This window comes from Arvicanthis niloticus, chromosome 18, assembly GCF_011762505.2.
Source record: "Arvicanthis niloticus isolate mArvNil1 chromosome 18, mArvNil1.pat.X, whole genome shotgun sequence".
Taxonomy (NCBI): Eukaryota; Metazoa; Chordata; class Mammalia; order Rodentia; family Muridae; genus Arvicanthis; species Arvicanthis niloticus.
Genome location: NC_047675.1, coordinates 37,422,864 through 37,442,076, shown reverse-complemented (window position 1 = coordinate 37,442,076; position 19,213 = coordinate 37,422,864). Strand labels below are relative to the sequence as shown.

The following is a 19,213-nucleotide window of genomic DNA, read 5'->3' as shown; positions in this document are numbered from 1 at the left end:
AAAAAAACCACTCTTTGACTCTTTGTAATAACACTTTGCCTAAAATTACAAAAACATACCACACAGCTAAACGACTTTTTTTTTTTTTTTTTTTTTTTTTACTTTCGGTGGATCTTTGTTCTGTAAGCTTTTAAAAATGATTTCTTTGGAGCTTACGTTTTACTTTTAAAAATCCGTTTTTGTTTTGCTCGGGTATCTGATTACATATGTGCATGGCAGATGTGCACGTATGTGTGCAGGTACGTGTGCTTGGGTGTGTATGGGAAGGCCAGAGGAATGCACCAGGTATCTCACTCTGTCAGTCTCTAGTCTCTTAAGATGGGGTCTCTCACTGAACCTTAGCTAGGCTGGCAGCCAGCAAACTGCATCGATCCTCCAGTCTCTGTTTGGCCCAGCACTGGGGTTACTAGGTTTCTGTGCAATGATACTTGGTTTTTTTATATGGTTGCTGGGGATTTGAACTTAGCTCCTCTTGCCTTCCTGGCAAGTGTTCTTACCCACTGGGCCATCTCCCCAGTCTTTTTAAACTTTCTGTTAAAAACCAAGGTTCAAGCACACACAGTAGCCTGGTTTGTTTATGCCAGGATTGTTACAAACCTGTGACTACAATGTTGCACTATGATGTTCTTTTTAAAAATTTACTATCCTTTCTTGTCTACTTCATTACATTTGTTTATCTGTTTGTTTATGTGTGTGCCACAGTAAGCCTGTGGAGGCCAGAGGACAACTTTAGGGAGTTCTTTCTCTCCTTCCACCATGTGCGTTCCAGGGATGGAATTCAGGTTGTCAGACTCAGGGGTCATAAGCACCTTTCCCCACTGAACCATTTCATTGGCCCTGTGATGTTCTGATGACCATCAGCAATTGGAATTCTTTGGCCCTATCATAATCTTATAGGACTGGGGCCAAATGTCCTGTTCATTGTGGATCAGAAGTGCCATTTCGTGTTTCATGACTGTATGGGATTAGAGTCAAAGCATTTCTCTGTGTTAAAAAACCAAATTTAGGCTGGGCAGTGGTGGTGCATGCCTTTAATCCCAGCACTTGGGAGGCAGAGGCAGGCAGATTTCTGAATTCAAGGCCAGCCTGGTCTACGGAGTGAGTTCCAGGACAGCCAGGACTACACTGAGAAACTCTGTCTCGAAAAACAAAAATAAATAAATAAATAACCAAACAGACATTTAGAAAGTCAGAAATTTGAGTATTGGTTACATAATAATTTTTCTTTCTTCTCTTCTTCTTTTTCTTCCTCTTCTTCTTCCTCCTTCTCCTTCTCCTCCTCACCCTCATCCTCCTTCTTCTTTTTCTTCTTTATCGGTTCAGTAGCATATGTTGTTAGACCCACTATGTGCTAGGACCAGACTCTAGCAGTGGCCGCCATAGCTCATCCCTAGGTTCAGCCTGGCATTTCCCATCATGCTCCTGAGTTCCTCCAAAGGGCCCTCTCTAATAATCTTTCCTCCCTAGTTCTAATGTGGGACCTTTCTTCTTTCCAGTGATACTGAGTCTTAAAAGGGGTGTGTCCATCCTCAGTAGAGCCACTGATGGTACACTTGAATAAATCTTCCTGGGAAATCCTGGGGCTGTTAGATATCCTGGAATGCAGCAAGGAACAGAAAGAGCAAACCGAACAGGAAGAAATGGATTCCACAGCACACACGCTTTCAGAACGCTCTTTCTTCACATCACTTACCTGCTCTCTATGCCCTTTTAAGCTGGATAAATGTCTCAGACTTGCTACTGTGTGTGTAATCCAGGCAGCTGGCCAAAGGCAGCCAGCCCATGGGAGCTCAAGTCTGTCCAGCTGCAGGTGAACCAATGCAAGCCACACTCAGTGTCTGACTCTGAGAGCCACAGCTTCACACTAAAATTAACTTCTCAATCCAGGGACTCGTGTATTCTTATCCTCATTCAAACGGTATCCATACCAATATCTACATCCTGATTTCCATATATAGAATTCAGCAACTCTCTCTGTGCCTACTTTAATTTCTGCCTGCCTCCCTGATCCCTGCAAGGGACTCATTTTGTGTAACGCGCGCCCCCCAAATCCCTTTTTGCCCGAGAATAAGGACAGGAGGCAATAATCGGGTATACTGCAAACGAGGACTTTACTCCTTGATACGGTAAAGCGGAAAGACGGAAGAAACCGGAAGCGGCCTAGCTTAAATACATCCTAGAGTGACGTATTCACTTCTGATGGCTGTTCACTCACCACCCAATATTACGCCTTGGGATAGGCCAGTGACTTGGCGGTCTTTCTGCCTAGCAGCTGCGCAGATAATTGTTTACTGCTGGGAAAACACGAGGCCAGCGCCATCTTGGAAATGCAAACGTATAGCCACTGTTAACAACGGCTTCCTACATCTCTCCCTGTTTAAATTATTAATATGAAACAGCCTTTCGCCCATTAAGCGCAGCACCAACTCAGTGAGGGAAAGCAGAGGCCTGATCCCCTGTGCAAAATGAGATATTGTAATGGGTTTAATTCCCATACCCAATCTCGATGCCTTTTGACGGGGAAAGGGAGCCTCTACCCTGGGGCGCCACCAGGGGAGGTTTTTGGCATCAAACCTTTATGCAATCAGGCATACTTTCGGGAAATCTATCCACACTCGTGGAACATTCCCTGTCGAGTAACCACTCGCAAACACCTCTAACTGTTCAGGTACCGGTTATTCAGGCAAGGGCTGGCTGGACTTAGACCTCTCATTGTCCCAGTGCAATGGGCTGAACCCCTGGGGTGCAACGACTGAGGGCCTCAGTCAATCGGCTACTTTCTCAGCCTAGATAGTCAAATTTCAGGGAGGGATGCTTGCTCCAAGGCTGCGAGTGCTTAGGCTTTAGCTACCTTGTCACGTTTTTGCTGGGCTCTGAGCTTACAAACCAACCTTCTATGAACACAAATCCACATCATAGGGCTGTATCAAAACAGGCCTACCTTCCCTTTTAGAAAGAAAGAAAGAAAAAGCAGAAGAAATTCAAGAAGTAGAATCTCCATGGGAAACAGGTTCCACTCATGTTCCAACAAGACTCGAAATCTGGATCTGCAATTGGTGTCGCACCTGGTCCAACTTCCCATTCCACTTTCCTTTTAAATAAGCAGAAAGATTATGGCTTTAAATAAATGTATCATTCACAAATCTCAGAGGTGAAATACCTAGATGTGGGGTCGCTGACACACAGCTCACTTGAACCACATCCACGAGCTGCTTCACATGGGCTTGGAGCGAATCAACTCTCTGATTGACCAACAGGATGTCTGCAACGCATCCACTTTCTGTGGGAGGGTCAAAGCCTCAGAGGTTTTTTCTGAAATTTGATTAACAACAGTAGCTGCTGTAACTTGATTAACCATGTCTGAGTCAGCTGTCACAGCTGCAATTGTAGGGATGGTAATAGCAGCGATAAGGGCTGCAGTTATATCAAAATCTCTTTTCTGTCAGAATAAAATCAAGGTCTCAGACGTCTGAACGGGGATAGGGATCAGAGTGGTAAACTGGCTATTAGGCCTGTTTATAGAAAAAGCAGACCAGCACTGGGACATAAAGCGAGTTACATTGGTACAAGTTAGCAGAAGCAATGCCTTTTAAGAAGGCAAGGGCATAGGTTTTTGAGAAGCAGATAGGTTAGCCATCTAAATTCACTGTATATATTAGGAACCCGATTTAGGAGAGTCCAAATGGGAACTGAGAGCATCTGCAGATGAATCCTTCGGGGGTCTTTTTCAGGAACCGCGAGTCGCCGCGACAGTCGCTCTGGCAGCCAAAATGGATTGTCTTCTTCCTGTGGAAACACACAAACCGCTCCCCGGGATCTTATTAAAATAGGATCCGGCCTTTCCATTGACCAGTCAAAACATCTTTCCATTTTATCATTTCTTTTGGCCTAGTTGGTTCCAGACAATGGCGATCAGCCGCTGTATTGCCCTGACTGTCCAAATTCAGAAAGTTGAGGGTAAAAAGTGCCAGAGAAACAGTAGCTCGTGGCACCGTGGGCAGAGCTTCCTCAACTTCTCCTTTTTGTTTTATCAAATAAGTTTTAAGGGTACAATGAGCACGCTCAATGATGCCCTGTCCCTGAGGGTTGTAAGGAAGACCCGTCAGGTGTGTCACCTCCATATGGCGACAAAATTGTTGAAATTTTTGAGAAGTGTAGGCTGGCCCATTGTCAGTTTTAAGGATTTTAGGCTTTCTCCAGGCACTCCAAGCCTCAAGGCAATGTTGAATAACATGGGCCGCCTTTTCTCCGGTCAATGGAGAGGCGAATATAACTCCAGAACAGGTATCAATAGAAACATGCAAATATTGTAATTTACCAAAGGATGGGATGTGAGTAACATCCATTTGCCAGATTTGTAAGGGCCTGATTCCCCGAGGGTTAATTTCTGTATGGGGAACAGGTAGGAATTGACAGCAGTTTTGGCATTGAGTCACGATATCTCTGGCCTCCCTTCTAGAGATGTTAAATCGACATCTTAGTGTCTCAGCTGTCACATGAAACCTTTTGTGAAAAGCTTTAGCTAAATCTAATTTTGGCGAAAGGGCAATTGTAATCAACCTCGTGGCTCGATCCGCCAGGTCATTTTCACGGGACATAGGTCCCGGTAAGCCTGAGTGAGCCCTAATATGAGTTATAAAGACAGGGAATCTACGCTTAGCCAGGGTAAGCTGAATCTTTTGAAAAACTTCTACAAGTCTGCTAGATGTCTTAATTAACCCAGCGACTTCTAATGCTTTTACTGCATTAACCACATAGAAGGAATCTGAAACAATATTTAAGGGGCCTGGAAAGATTTCCAGAACCTCTGACACCACTAAGCATTCTACAATTTGAGGTGAGGTTTCATGATATTGTTTGGGTGTAACCTCATCATTAACCACATAGGCACCCACTCCTGTTTTTGACCCATCCGTATAAACTACCATTCCATCTGGGAGTGGCTCCTGAGACACAATATGTGGATATATGATAGCTTGAGTTAAGGCAAATTGTAAGATGGGATGCTTAGGATAATGATTATCTATTTGACCATTGAAGGAAGTAACCAGCACTGCCCAAACATCAGAGGTTGCTGTTAATATTTGGACTTGATGGGCAGTATAAGGCACTATCAAAACCTTAGGCTCTCTTTCAAAATGAGTAACGGCTGCTTTTAGCCCATGAAGGGCAAGTTGAGCAACTGCATCTGGATACCTTTCAATGATCTTTGCGGGAGAAGCATTGGGATGAACCCATAACAAGGGCCCCTCCTGCCATAATACAGCAGTTGGTAAGTGTCTAGTTTTAAAAACACATAAGTCAAAGGTTTTGGTTTCATCTATGCGTTTCAACTGAGCATCTTGTAAAGCATTTTCTACTACTTGCAGAGCACGGCTCGCAGCTGGTGTTAAGGCCCTCGGTGAGGAAATATGAGCATCCCCTTCTAAAATATCAAATAAAGGTTTCAGCTCGGCCAAGGGAATTTTTAAAAACGGTCTTAACCAATTTATATCACCTAATAATTTCTGAAAATCATTCAAAGTACGTAAATGGTCTCTATGAATCTCCAACTTCTGAGGAATTATCTTTTCTGGATAGATAACTGTCCCTAAAAAGGAACCAATCTCTGAAAATTGAACTTTCTCAGTAGCAACATGTAGACCCCACTGTTCCAAGGTTTTTAATAATAAGGGGTATGAGGTCTGTAAAGTACTTAAATCCTTATGACACATAATAATATCATCTGTATAATGAGCCAGCAACAGCGAAGGAAATTGTTTCTTAATTGGCTCGAGGGCCATTTGTACATACAGCTGACATATAGTAGGGCTGTTGGCCATGCCCTGAGGCAGAACTTTCCACTGATATCTCTTATCAGGTTCAAAACGATTAATAGTAGGTAGTGTAAACGCAAATCTTGGTCTATCTTGTGGACATAAGGGAATAGAGAAAAAACAATCTTTATGTCTATAATTATAATTCTCCACTGCTTAGGCAAGGCAGAGAGTAAAGGCAAGCCTCGTTGCACAGAGCCAAATAGTCGCATCTGTGCACTGATGGCTCTTAAATCATGTAAGAGTCTCCACTTCCCGGATTTCTTTTTAATAACAAATATAGGTGTATTTCAGGGGGAGGTAGAAGGTTCTAAATGACCGAGCTGCACTTGTTCTTTAATTAGTTTTGTAGCAGCTTCTAATTTTTCAGAGGATAGGGGCCACTGAGGAACCCACATGGCCTCCTCTGTGAGCCAGGGTATGGGCATAGAACCCTCAGTGGCAACTAGGAAAAACCCAGGCCTTGTCTTCCTGCGTTTGATTCTTGTGAGACAGGATCTAACCTTCCTTGTTCGTTCCTGCCAAGACCCTTCCCTTCTTTAAATCCCATGTTTTTCATAATGTTTACAGCTTGTGGGGAGTATTCACTAGTCAGAACTAGCCCTAGGCCCTGTAAAATGTCCCTTCCCCAGAGATTGACGGGGAGGGGAAGCACATAAGGTATAAAACTTCCTGTCTGACCCTCTGGTGCCTGCCAAGTCAACGAGCGAGAACTGACTGCGGGACTGGCCTCGTATCCCAATCCTTGTAGGGAGTGTGACGATCTCTTTACAGGCCATGCCTTAGGCCACCAATTAGCAGAAATAATACTTTTATCCGCTCCTGAGTCCAGAATGCCAGTAAATTTCTTCCCCTCTATTGCTAACTGTAAGGTGGGTCTAGTTTTAAAATCAACCACCAGATGAGCGAAGTCAGTTCCTGATGAACCAAGCCCCTGAGAACCTCTAAGCTTCTCAGTGGATGGAAAACAATCATGCAAGCTTGGAAGAACAACCAATTGAGCAATCCTGTCCCCAGGGGAGACGGAGAATATACCTTGCGGGCTAGAACAGAGAACTTGAAGTTCTCCGGTATAATCCTGATCTATTACACCGGGGTGTACCACGAGCCCTTTTAAGGTAAGAGAGGAACGGCCTAATATAAAACCGACGCTTCTCTCTGGCAGGGGGCCTCTATAATCAACCGGGATCGGCTGCACCCCCATGTGTGGCATTAATAAGACTCAGGAGGTGGAGCAGAGGTCCACTCCTGCGGAACCCCTTGTGGCTCTGCATCGAAAAGAGTCCCCTGAGTGTTCTGCAGTGTCCCATATCTTTTGGGGCCCTGGGATCTCGAGCCAACATATCCGTTTTTTGAAAAATTTTCCTCCTTAATGGCTGAAAGATTTGGAGGGAAGATCTGACCTTTTATATCCCTAACAGAGTGGCAATCTCGAGCCAAATGATAACCCTTTCCGCACCTAGTGCACAGCTTTGATGGTATTTGATTATTTGGGCATTCTTTTTTTATATGTCCAGCCTTCCCGCAGGCATAGCATCGGGTCATATGTTTTGAAGGGAATTTTCCACGATTCTGACCCTTAAGCAGCACTGCCGCCATTTCTAAGTTCGCTGCTGTGAGTCCTGAATTAGTGAGGGGACCCCCCAAGCTGCGGCAGACTCTTAACCAATCTTGTAGCCCCTTAGCTCTCCGAGGAGTAATGGCTGTACGGCATTCGGGTGTGGCATTTTCAAAGATCATCTGTTCTATCAATGGCATCGCCTGCTCTGGTTCCCCAAAGATCCTACCAGCTGCCTAGGTCATATGAGCCACAAAGTCAGAGAACGACTCATTAGCTGTCTGAATTATCTTGGACAAATAAAGGTTACTGCCTTCCTTCCTAGGGAGGGACTTCCACGCCTTTACCGCAGCTGATGCTATCTGTGCGTAAACCTGCCAAGAATGAGCGGTCTGATCATTCGCGTGTACGCCAACTCCCGCCAGCATGTCAAAAGTCCATAATTGTTGTCCCTCAGTATTTGCATTAATCCTAGCTTATGCTTGCAATGCCTCATGTCACAAGGCCTTCCACTCTAGGTATTGGCCCATATTGTTAAGTACCACCTTCACTGTGTCCTGCCAGTCTCCTGGCGTCATAGTAGCTGTACCTAACCTCTCCACTTGGGCTACAGTAAAATTAGCTCCAATTCCATATGCGTGCACTGCTTCCGCTAATTCTTTGACCTGTCTATAATCTACGGGAGCATAAACGCGGGCGCCTTCTGTCGCTTCAAAGACCGGAAATGCAAGCTGTAGCTGTCTCTGATCTCCTGGGCTGAGAAATGAATTAGGGTCGCCACCCGAAGCATAGGCTGGAGGCAAGGGTGGGGCTGAGGAATTCAAAGTCTTTCTTAGTCTTATCTCGGAACCGCTAGCCTTTGTACAGGCAGCTGGTTCCTGCCCCAGGCTCTCTTCCTCTCCTTGTGTTAGGTCTTCCTCGGAGCTGCTAAGGTTTATGGAAGCAGGCTCCTTAATTGAGTGCGAGGGGCTCCCTCCGAACTCCGGTTTCTCTTCACCAGCCGGTGAAGGTTTGTTAGCTTTAATAGGCCCTGCAGTGGCCCCTATTCCTCCTGAATATTCTTTCCTATAACCAAGCTCTCTGGCCTGTCTCTCTTGTCCAGACTTCCTTGTCTGTTTCTCTTTTCTCAACCCTATGGCTGGATGCCGGCTGCCACATCCTGGTTCTGATAGCTTGGAGCAGACCTTTTTTGAAACCTCTCGGCTTGCCCCACTAGCTGTGCTTCGGGCTGGATCCTCACAGCAGAAATAGACTAAAAGCAAAAACCACGCGAGCAAGAGGCCAGCTGCAGCAGCAGCAGCAGTGAATGAAAATTCGGTCACAACAAAGTTTTCCACGCCAAGCATACCTTCCAAAGATGTACCTCGAGTTCCTCAGTCTTTAACCCGTCCCAAAACTTGGGTGGTCTCCGCAGCGCCTTGAAATTCCCGGGTTTCGGAACCAGATGTAACGCGCACCCCCCAAATCCCTTTTCGCCCGAGAATAAGGACAGGAGGCAATAATCGGGTATACTGCAAACGAGGACTTTACTCCTTGATACGGTAAAGCGGAAAGACGGAAGAAACCGGAAGCAGCCTAGCTTAAATACATCCTAGAGTGACATATTCACTTCTGAATGGCTGTTCGCTCACCACCCAATATTACGCCTTGGGATAGGTCAGTGACTTGGCGGTCTTTCTGCCTAGCAGCTGCGCAGATAATTGTTCACTACTGGGAAAACACGAGGCCAGCACCATCTTGGAAATGCAAACGTATAGCCACTGTTAACAGCGGCTTCCTACAATTTTGTATTTTTTTTTTTAAAGTTAAGTCATTGCTAAGTAGTCCAGGCTAGCCTTGAACTCACTATCCTCCTGCTAAGCCTCCCAAATGCTAGGATTAGAGACATGAGCCAACACCACATGACTGAGATCTGTACTCTTTTGGGAGGGATTATGTTTGATCTTTCTTTTCTTTTCAAGGTAGCTATGTAGACAGAATTGGATTGGTCTTTTACAGAGAAAGCTTAATTCACAGTCAAACTCACCAGTGTCACTGAGTGGGTTAGCTGAAGAGCCCTTCTGCCCCATACTACCCTGCCAGAGTACATGGTAGAATCATGTCGGTTCTATGTTGCCTTTCACCTTCTGAAGCCTGACTCATCCCTCCTGACTGCTGGGACCTAAGTATCGGAAGAGACATGGAACTGTGTGGTGGAGCCATGAGGGTGGGAGGGACAATCTAGAAGACTGGCTACTTTACCCAAACAAGCAACCCACAGTTGCCTGTTCCTCTGAGAGTTTCCTCGCTAGACTTCTTCGTTTTCTTTGTATTTAGGATAGCCACTGGCTCCAATTCTATAGTTGATTGTGACTATTCTAACTTAAAAACAACAACAACAACAACAACAACAACAACAAATCCAGGCTTGGGATACAGTTCAGTTGTTAAAACATTTATTTGCCTAGCATGAATGTTGCCTAGGCTTGATCTCCAGTACCACATAAACCAGGGGCTGTGACTCACGCTTGCCATCCCACACCTTGGAAGGTAGACGAGTAGGCTGGGAACAATGTCATCTTTGGCTGGGCAGTAGGTTTAAGGGTATCCTGGGCTCCTTGATGTCTCCAAGTAGTTAGTTAATTAGCTAGGTAGCAGAAGGTGAGGTATGGCTGGGCGGTGGTGGCACACGCCTTTAATCCCAGCACTTGGGAGGCAGAGGCAGGCGGATTTCTGAGTTCAAGGCCAGCCTGGTCTACAGAGTGAGTTCCAGGACAGCCAGCGCTACACAGAGAAACCCTGTCTCGAAAAACCAAAAGAAGAAGAAGAAGAAGAAAAAGAAGGTGAGGTGTGTCTCCTAGTTAAGTTTCTCGTCTTAAATTTTTAAAAAAATATGTACTTATTTTATTTTAATCGTGAAGGGAAGGATATGTATGTGGATATCATAGGAAAAACCTGTGGGGGGTGGTCTGTTCTACCACGTAGGTTCTACAGATCAGGCATAGGACATAGGTCATCAGGCTCGGCAGTAATTGCCTTTATCTGCTGAGCTATTTCACATGCCAAACTGTCTCATCTTTATGGATATTTTTAAGGTGAAGAAATAGCCAACAACAACAAAATGAAAGCAGTGTCTCTCAATAGGGTTTTGGCTGAAAGGTCAGTTTTTGTTTATTGTTTTTTGGTTTGGGGGCTTTTTGTTGTTGTTGGTTTTCCCTGTTACCACCATCTTGGTAGGTTACCAGTGGCCAGCTTGTGACTTGGCCGTTTGATTGCGGACGTGCTTTGGTTGCCGACATCTCATCCGCTCTTTATCTGTCTGTCTTCTCATTTCTTCATTTGTATAGGTGAGAGACCATTGGGACAACAGTGAGCTTATTTACAGAGATGCTGTGATGTGACAAGTTCATCATCAGGCCCTTCACACACAGGGTTGGCAAGTCATTAAAATGCTGGTGGCCATTGATATGTCAGAGGGAGTCTTGGGCTTACAGGTGAGGGGATTGTTGAAAGAAATCTGACCTGTTCACTTTGCCACTAAGTAACTCAGCTCCATCACTAGTGGCTCTTGGCTCACTTAGCCCATTTCCAGTGTTAGCTCAGCCTTGTGGAATTTCTACTACAGCTGAGATATCTGTTTCCTTTTCCCACATGGACTTTTTCACTATTTAACATACTGTTAGGACTGTAAAGTTCTTTGCAATTAAAATTAAATTACTAAACAAAATCTGCCATCCGTGGGCCAGCAGCGAAGCTGGAAACACCTCTAGCCGTTTTGAATGGTGTTTGTGCAACTCGGTTCTTTGATAATTTTATATAATGTGTTTTGGTCACAATCACCCTTTCCCTAATTCCTCCCAAGTCCATGCCTCCCCCCCCCCACCATCCCAATTTTGTGGCCTTTTTTTTTTTTTTTAACCCATAGAGTTCAATTTGTGCTGCCCAAATACTTTCAGATGTGTAGCCTTCCACTGGAGTATAGTGGTCTTCCCAGGGGCTACACTGTTGAAGAAAACTCTCCTCTCCTCTCCTCTCCTCTCCTCTCCTCTCCTCTCCTCTCCTCTCCTCTCCTCTCCTCTCCTCTCCTCTCCTCTCCTCTCCTCTCCTTCCTCCCGTCTCCCCCCGCCCCAAACAATACCAATTGCCAATCATTCCTTGGCTACAGGTGAGACTTCATATCCACCTCTCTCTCTGACAGGATTTGGTCCAGCTTGAACCTGCACAGATTTTGTAACTGCCGTGCATTCATCTTTGCAGTTGCCTCCCTGGATCTGGAAGATGCTGTTCCTTTGTAGCCGCCTTCCCCCTCTGGCTCTTACACCCTCTCTGCCCTCTCCTCAGCAATGATCCCTGGGTGTTGAGAAGAAGGGGTAACATTATTTTTTCTTTGTTTTTTTGAAGCAGGGCCTCTGTGGGAGAGGCTGGCCCTGAACTCCTGATCTTGTGTGCCCCCTCCTGGGATCACAAGCATGCACCACCGCATCCGGTTTTGTGCTGTGTTTCCTACCCATCATTACAAGTGGCTTAGACCATAAAACCTTGCTGTAATAGGCATCATCATTCCCCTCGTGAAGCAAACTCAGAAGGCTCCGGTTGCCACTTCATCCCATTGCATCCCAGGCTGCAATCTCACTTCTTGCTCAAGCCGTCTGAAGCAAGATAAGCTATAAGTTAAGTGAAGCAATCTCGTTGCTTACAGATCAGCAGAAAGTGAGAACAGGAGTCTGTGAGCCAAAGCCAGCCAAATCCCCAGTGCTCGGGCAAGCTGCTCCGGGCAGGTGGAATCTTGCCTGCATGTACTCCGTTTGCCCCACGGTTGAGACCTTGGAAAACAGCCCACCTTTGGTTTTATACCCTGTCTGTCCAAGCACTTACAGAACGGTCACATAGTCTCCACATCCTAGGTCTGTAAATCAGTGGCTGTGTTAACTTATATGGAAAAATAGATGTTACAGATGTGATTGTGTTAAGAAGGTATCTAAAGGGCTGGAAAGATGGCTCAGTGGTTAAGAGCACTCACTGACTGCTCTTCCAGAGGTCCTGAGTTCAAGTCCCAGTAACCACATGGTGGCTCACAATCATCTGTAATGGAATCCGATGCCCTCTTCTGGTGTGTCTGAAGTGTATTCACATAAAAATAAATAAATCTTTTTTTTTTTTTTTAAATAAGGTATCTAAGCCTGACATAGTAGCAGATTTATGGTATTGGGAAGGTGGGTGTCAATGTAGAAAGTGGGTGTCATTGTGGCTGCCCAAGGGAAGCAGTGTTCTTTCTTGTGGGTCAAATAATGTCTTGGTAATCCATTTCTCTACGAGTCTCCCCTGCTCCATCTCTGTCTCTCCTTCCCTGTCCCTTCATTGTGGGGAGAGTAGTATGTGGAGGTTACAACTCAGAATTAGTTTTCTCCTTTCTCCATGTAGTGTCCAGGGACTGACCTCATGGGTTCAGGCTTGTCCGCAAGCCCCTTTCCCCACTGAGTCATCTTGTCAGCCCTCTATGGTTCTCTCTGTGGTACACTCAAGCACTTTTGGAAATCAACAAGTTGATCTAAGTACAAAAAATTTAAGTCGGCCTACTGTACAAAACCATAAATGGGAACACGTAATCCTGTGTAATTAAGGACAAACCCTGACACCATTCTCAATGCAGAAGCAAATGGCTTCCATAGAGATAATTCAAATTAGCCACTTTGTTAGGCTGATTAAAAAAAAAAAAAAAAAAAAAAAAAAAACCAAAAAAACATTAAGCCGGGCAGTGGTGGCGCACGCCTTTAATCCCAGCACTTGGGAAGCAGAGGCAGGTGGATTTCTGAGTTGGAGGCCATCCTGGTTTACAGAGTGAGTTCCAGGACAGCCAGGGCTACACAGAGAAACCCTGTCTTGAAAAAACTAAAACAAACAAACAAACAAACAAACCCAACCCCCCCAAAAACATTAATTACATTTTGTGTGTATGTGCGTGTGCGCGCGCGCACGCGTGCGCACGCGTGCGCACCAGCCCACATAAATGGAGACCAGAGGGCAACCTTTAGGAATCAGTTCCTGCCAACCTTGTCTCAAGGAAGAAAGAAAAGAAAATCAGAAGAGGAAGGCAGGGAAAGGCCTGAGAAGAGCAGGGAATGTGGTTAAAGTTTATTCTACATTTACATCTTGGGAAACTGCGTAAACAAATGTACACCTCTAAAAAGTACACTTTAAAAAAAGAAAGATTTGGCCTGTGAGATAGCTCAGAGGTAAAAGTGCTGGAGACCAAGCATGACAACCTGAGTGGGAGGAGAAAGATCCCGGGGAGGGGGATGCAGGGGTGTGCTTGTCCATAATCTCAGGACTTGGGAGCTGAAGGCGACTTAAGTCTGAAGCATCATTTGTCTTTGGAGAGTCCTTCCAACTCCTCTAGGGGTCTTTTGTCACAACTGCTTCAAGCATGGTGACTCTGGTGCCTCCAGGACTCCTCTTATCCAGCTCGCAGGGCAATACGCTTGTAAGAACTTGCCCTGTGGTGGGAGCTTTGATGGAAGCCAAGGATTTAAGTAGCTTCATCTTTTATGTCATCAGGAGAGGATCCAACTTGGTCCCTGTTGTCAGCAAGAAGCAGTTTGTAAAAACTAAGCCTTGTAAGACACAGCACTATAGCACGCAACTATAGCAGCCCCAATCGGATATTCCATATCTGCTCTGAGCACAGTAGGAAACCGTTTTTTACAACCAGATTCCTTGTGAGTGGTTCAAGAACCTTAGGTGATCCCCAGCTGCTCTTTTGACCAGGAGTAGTGGCACCTGTTTTTAATTCCAGCACTTGAGAGGCAGAGGCAAGTGGATCTCTGTGAGTTCCAAGCTAGGGGTACTTAGTGGGACTCTGTCTCAAAGATAGACGGACGGATGGCTGACAGACAGACGGATACACACACACACACACAGGAGAAGGGGAGAGAGAGACAGAGACAGAGAGACAGAGAGAGAGTGCAGAACACCCTTTGTGCCCTTGGACTAGATTCTGAACTCTCTACAACAGCTTACAAGGTTTTTCGTAACCAGGTCCATGCCCAGCGACTCCCATTTCATCTTCTCGGGTTGCACCACCGTCTGCCCAGAGCATGCCTCAGTTTACTCTTTTATCAAATACAGATCCCACCATTGATGGCTTCATCTCTGTTAGGTAAGTATTTTCTAAGGTGTCTTTTTAAATCCCTCTGTCATTTTGACTTTACGTTTTAGTTGTTTTAGAGCTTGTCAGGAGAATTACAAACAACGCTTTATGAGATGGAGGTCTGATTACTGCAGGCCAGTCTCAGGGCTGGGGAGGAACTTTCTCCGACATTACCTGACTCTTTCCACCTTCCTTTCTGCTCTTACTCATCCATTGTGTCAGGCTGCATTCCTGGCATGTTCACGTTGGTTTTTTTTTTTTTTTTTTTTTTTTTTTTTAATTATCCAGCTGTCTTTTAAATCATATGAGACATAAAAGAGAATTACAAAATAATCATCGCACCTGTCTTGTATGCTAAACAAGATGCTTGCTTTTTATAAATGTTCTCTATCTCTTTATAAAGATTGAAGTTTCAATCTAGCATATTTTCATCCTGGGTCAAAGTGCTGTCTGTGGTTCAAAGCCTTGTAAGCTTGCTTGCTATACAGCTCCAGTTTTGTTTTCTCGAAGAACATCACATTTCTTTTTCTTCTTCTTTTTGAATGTAGGAATGAAGCTAGGGCATGCTAAGCAAACACTCCACCTCTGCTTTCTTGGTCCTCTTCCCTGCCCCCACTCCTCTCTTTCCTCTCCCTCCTCTCCCTCCCCTCCCTCTTCTCCCTCCCCTCCCCTGTTCCCCTCCTCTCCCTTCCTCTCTTCTTCTCCCCTTCCCTCTTTTCCTTCCCTTCCCTTTCCCCTTCTCTCTCTTTTCTTTATTCTGAAACAGAGACTTACTATGCATCCCAGGCTGAAACGATATTTGCCACATAACCTAGGCTGGCCTTGAACTTACGATCTTCCTTCCTCAGCCCCTTGCCTAGCCTAATTTCTTTTTCCAGTGTTTATTATTAGTACATACTAACTATACCGAATAATGAAGTTTATCGCAACATTTTCCTAAAAGCATATTAACACTCTTATGGCACTGACTGCTAAGTCTTCTGACCTAAATTCCATTCCTAGGATCTATGTGCTATAAGGAGAGAGGCAACTCCTAAAACTTGTCTTCCACACGTGTGCCTGTGCTCACAAGCACACACACACACACACACACACACACACACACACACACAAACGTAACAAAATTAAAAACCATACTTTAAAAAAGAACTATTTATTTATTTATTTATTTATTTATTTAATGTATATGAGTACACTATTGATGTCTTCAGACACACCAGAAGAGGGCATCAGATCCCATTACAGATGGTTGTGAGCCACCATAGGGTTGCTGGGAGTTGAAATCAGCAGCTCTCTCCCACTCCCCCAAAGCACATTTGAATCATCTCCTCACTACTATTACCTTCCTCTCCTCTAAGCCCCCATCTCTAGTGGTCATTATCCTAGCTTTGTGGTCTCTCACACGGCACACCCCCTTCCCTTGACATATCACATATGAGAGAAAACACTGGACACTTTCCTAACACCGGCTCCTTTCATTAGTGTATCTTTAGGTCCATCCATTTTCCTACAAATAGCATGATTTTGTTCCTCTTCATGGCTGACCTTGAATTTGCTGTTACACTGTATTTCTGGCCCCATTGCTTCTGGTGGGAAATCAGCTGTTTGTCTTACCAAGATGTCCTTGAAAGTGGCTATTCTTTACTTTCGAGACCACCACTGTCTTTCTACAGCTTGATTATCTGTCTTTCTGTGGGTGACCTGAGTATTCCACTTGTAATTTGTTGAGTTTCTTCTCTCTCTCTTTCTCTCTCCTCTGTTTCTTTTTTCTTTTAAAGCAGAGTGAACTGATAGTAAGAGAGAGAGGAGAGTGTGTGTTCGCACACATGTTTGTATGTGTGTGTATATGCGCACGTGTGTGCATGCACATGTGTACGTGTGTATATGCATGAGTGTGTGTGCATGTGCATGTGTGTGCGCACACACACATGTGTGTAGTGTATGTGTGTGTGTGTATCTGTATCAGTATGCATGTGTGTGTCCCCACACACATTTACACACCATACATATGGGTGCCACAGCGTGTGACTGATGGCCAAAGGATAACCTGAAGGAGTTAGTTCTCTCCCCATTCATAGGAGATGACTGTCTGGGCCAGCTCTCCCACACTCAAACCCTAGGGGCTGATTTGCCCTCTCCTCCGCCACCAGGGTCATCTCTTCTGTACTGCCCAGGCAAGGGGCAGGGCCTGCTCTCCAAGTGCTGCAGCTGGCTAGGGGTGAGGTCAGCTCTCCTGTTCTCATGCCCCTACAGCCAGCTCTCCCATAATGCCCAGGCAAGGGGCGGGGCCAACTCTGCACATCATACAGCATTAACATATCCCAGAACAGCAGCCCAGACCAAGGATGTCCCCCTGGGCTTTGGTGGTAACAGACCCTTGTTGCTGCTGGGCCATGGACCCAGATGTGTCCCCCTGGCACAAGCCAGGACCCCACCATGGTTCCAGGTGGCATCACCAGCTACTCAGATCAAACTGTTCCCCACTACCCTGATGCTCCAGCTCTGCCTCTCTTCATGGTGCCCACATCCTTCTGCTTCTCATCCTCTTCCATTTCTCCACCACTTGCTGGCTCTTCTTAGCAGTGCCCAGGGGCTCTGAGTGTCTAGGTCTTCTCAGAAGTAGTCTCAGGACTGCTGTGACTCATCCATGCATTATGGGACTAGGCAGGGGTCACTTCAAGCATGCTTTGTGCCCCCAAGCCTGCACAGCACTGGACTGGTGGTCATCTCAGGCTCACTTTGTTCAGGGAGTGTTAAGCCACTAATCATTCCAATGGTCACAAGTTAGAACTCTGAGCATAAACATAGCCTCTCTCCTCTCTGCCACCTACTGATGAAAATGTGACATAGCAGTCACATCTGCGACGCCCTTATAAGAAGATCTAGCTCATAATTTTTAATCAAAAGTTTGATGGTTTGCCTCATGAATGTTAGGTAAAAACTTGACCATTAAGGTTGGGCATTTTAAGTAATATAACACTTAGAAAGAAGATTCTTTTCCATCTTCCCAGCAGATTTTGTTGCTACTGTTTGTGGTGACTGTTGGCTTAGTGACACTTATGGGCTAATTCGATTAACATCTGCATTTTTTGGTTGTATTGGTCTGGTTTGTGGAGTGGCCAACCCTCAATTAAATGGCTATAATAAATAACTCTTTGTCAGAGGGCCCCATGCACATAGTAAGGTACGCCGTCAGCAACCAACATGGTAGTTGAGAATTTGGTCTTACCCTCATTTTTCTCTTGTTTGGAGCCCTGAGGCATAAACCCATACACATGCATGCACATAGAAATAAAAATTAGGGAAAATCATGATGGTAGTTTTTGTTACCAACATTTGATGACTTCTCTTGAATAAATGTTTCCTGGATCACGCCAGTTGGTTAGCTTCTAGAATTCTAAGAGAAAAAAGTTGATTCTAATGATTTTTGTTTGTTTGTTTTTGTTTTTATTTTGTTTTGTTTTGAAACAAAGACTCACTATATAGCTCTGGCTGTCCTGGAACTCATTATGGGGATTACATCTGAAATGTAAATAAAATATCCAAAAAAAAAAAAAGAAGAAGAAGCATTCTTAGTCTTAAGAATGCTGCCTCCTGCCAGGCAGTGGTGGCACATGCCTTTAATCCCAGCTTTTGGGAGGCAGAGGTAGGTGGATTTCTGAGTTCTCGGCCAGCCTGGTCTACAGAGTGAGTTCCTGGACAGCCAGGGCTACACAGAGAAACCCTGTCTCAAAAAACAAAACAAGTTTGAGGCTGGCCTCGAACTCATATAGATCCACCTGCCTCTGCCTCCAAAGTGCTAGGATTAAAAGCATGTGCCACTAGACCCAGCTGATTTTAATTGTTTTTCTTCATTGAATAATATAGGGGGTAAGTTTTTTTAGAGTTCCTATAGATTTCTGGGATTTACCCCAGTAGTTTTGAGGCAGCATCTCAAAGAACTAGACTAAAACTTTGCATTCTTACATGTCACTGGTAATTCTTGCTCAGATCCGAAGAACTGTAAAATGATTTTTCCCCCATCCCATTCTAAAATCAATCTTATTGGACAGCCAAACCAGTGGGGTTTCTGTGAAACCTGGGCTTTTATGGATGTGCAAGCAAGCACTATAGCAGTTCTTCATGCTTCCACCACCCCTCCCCTGAGGCAAATAAGAAGCATCCTAAGTATTGCTGTTCTCCCCATGGGGCCACAAACCCTTTCAGCTCCTTCAGCCTTCTCTCTCACTCCTCCATTGGGGACCCCAGCTGTATACGTAGGGGAGGATGACAGTGTCAGGCATAGGTGGGTGAGGAAGTCCTTGGTCCAGTGAAGGCTGGACGCCCCAGTGTGGGGGAAATCGTGGGTGGGGAGGTGGGAGTGGGAGGGTGGGTGGGGGCATATCTTCATAGAAGCAGAAGGAGGGGGGTTTCTGGGTGGGGGGAAAGGGGATTACATCTGAAATGTAAACAAAATATCCAATAAAAAAAATTAAAAAAAAAAAAGACACATTCTTAGTCCCGCCAGGCAGTGGTGGCGCACGCCTTTAATCCCAGCACTTGAGAGGCCAAGGCAGGTGGATTTCTGAGTTCGAGGCCAGCCTGAGTGAGTTCCAGGACAGCCAGGGCTACACAGAGAAACCCTGTCACGAAAAAAAAAAAAAAAAAAAAGTTGCTGGTGCTCAAATGAGCTAGCAGAATCTACAAGCTTTTAAATTCCTCTAAAGCTGCTCT

General features: G+C 45.2%; 1 non-coding gene across 1 annotated transcript; it reads right to left on the bottom strand.

Annotated features, from left to right (window-relative positions):
* Nucleotides 1-17,249: 17,249 nt before the first annotated feature.
* LOC117723574 (small nucleolar RNA SNORA17) lies at nt 17,250-17,381 on the bottom strand. The gene has a single exon (XR_004608682.1). It is a non-coding gene; the product is annotated as a small nucleolar RNA SNORA17 (small nucleolar RNA).
* Nucleotides 17,382-19,213: the final 1,832 nt, after the last annotated feature.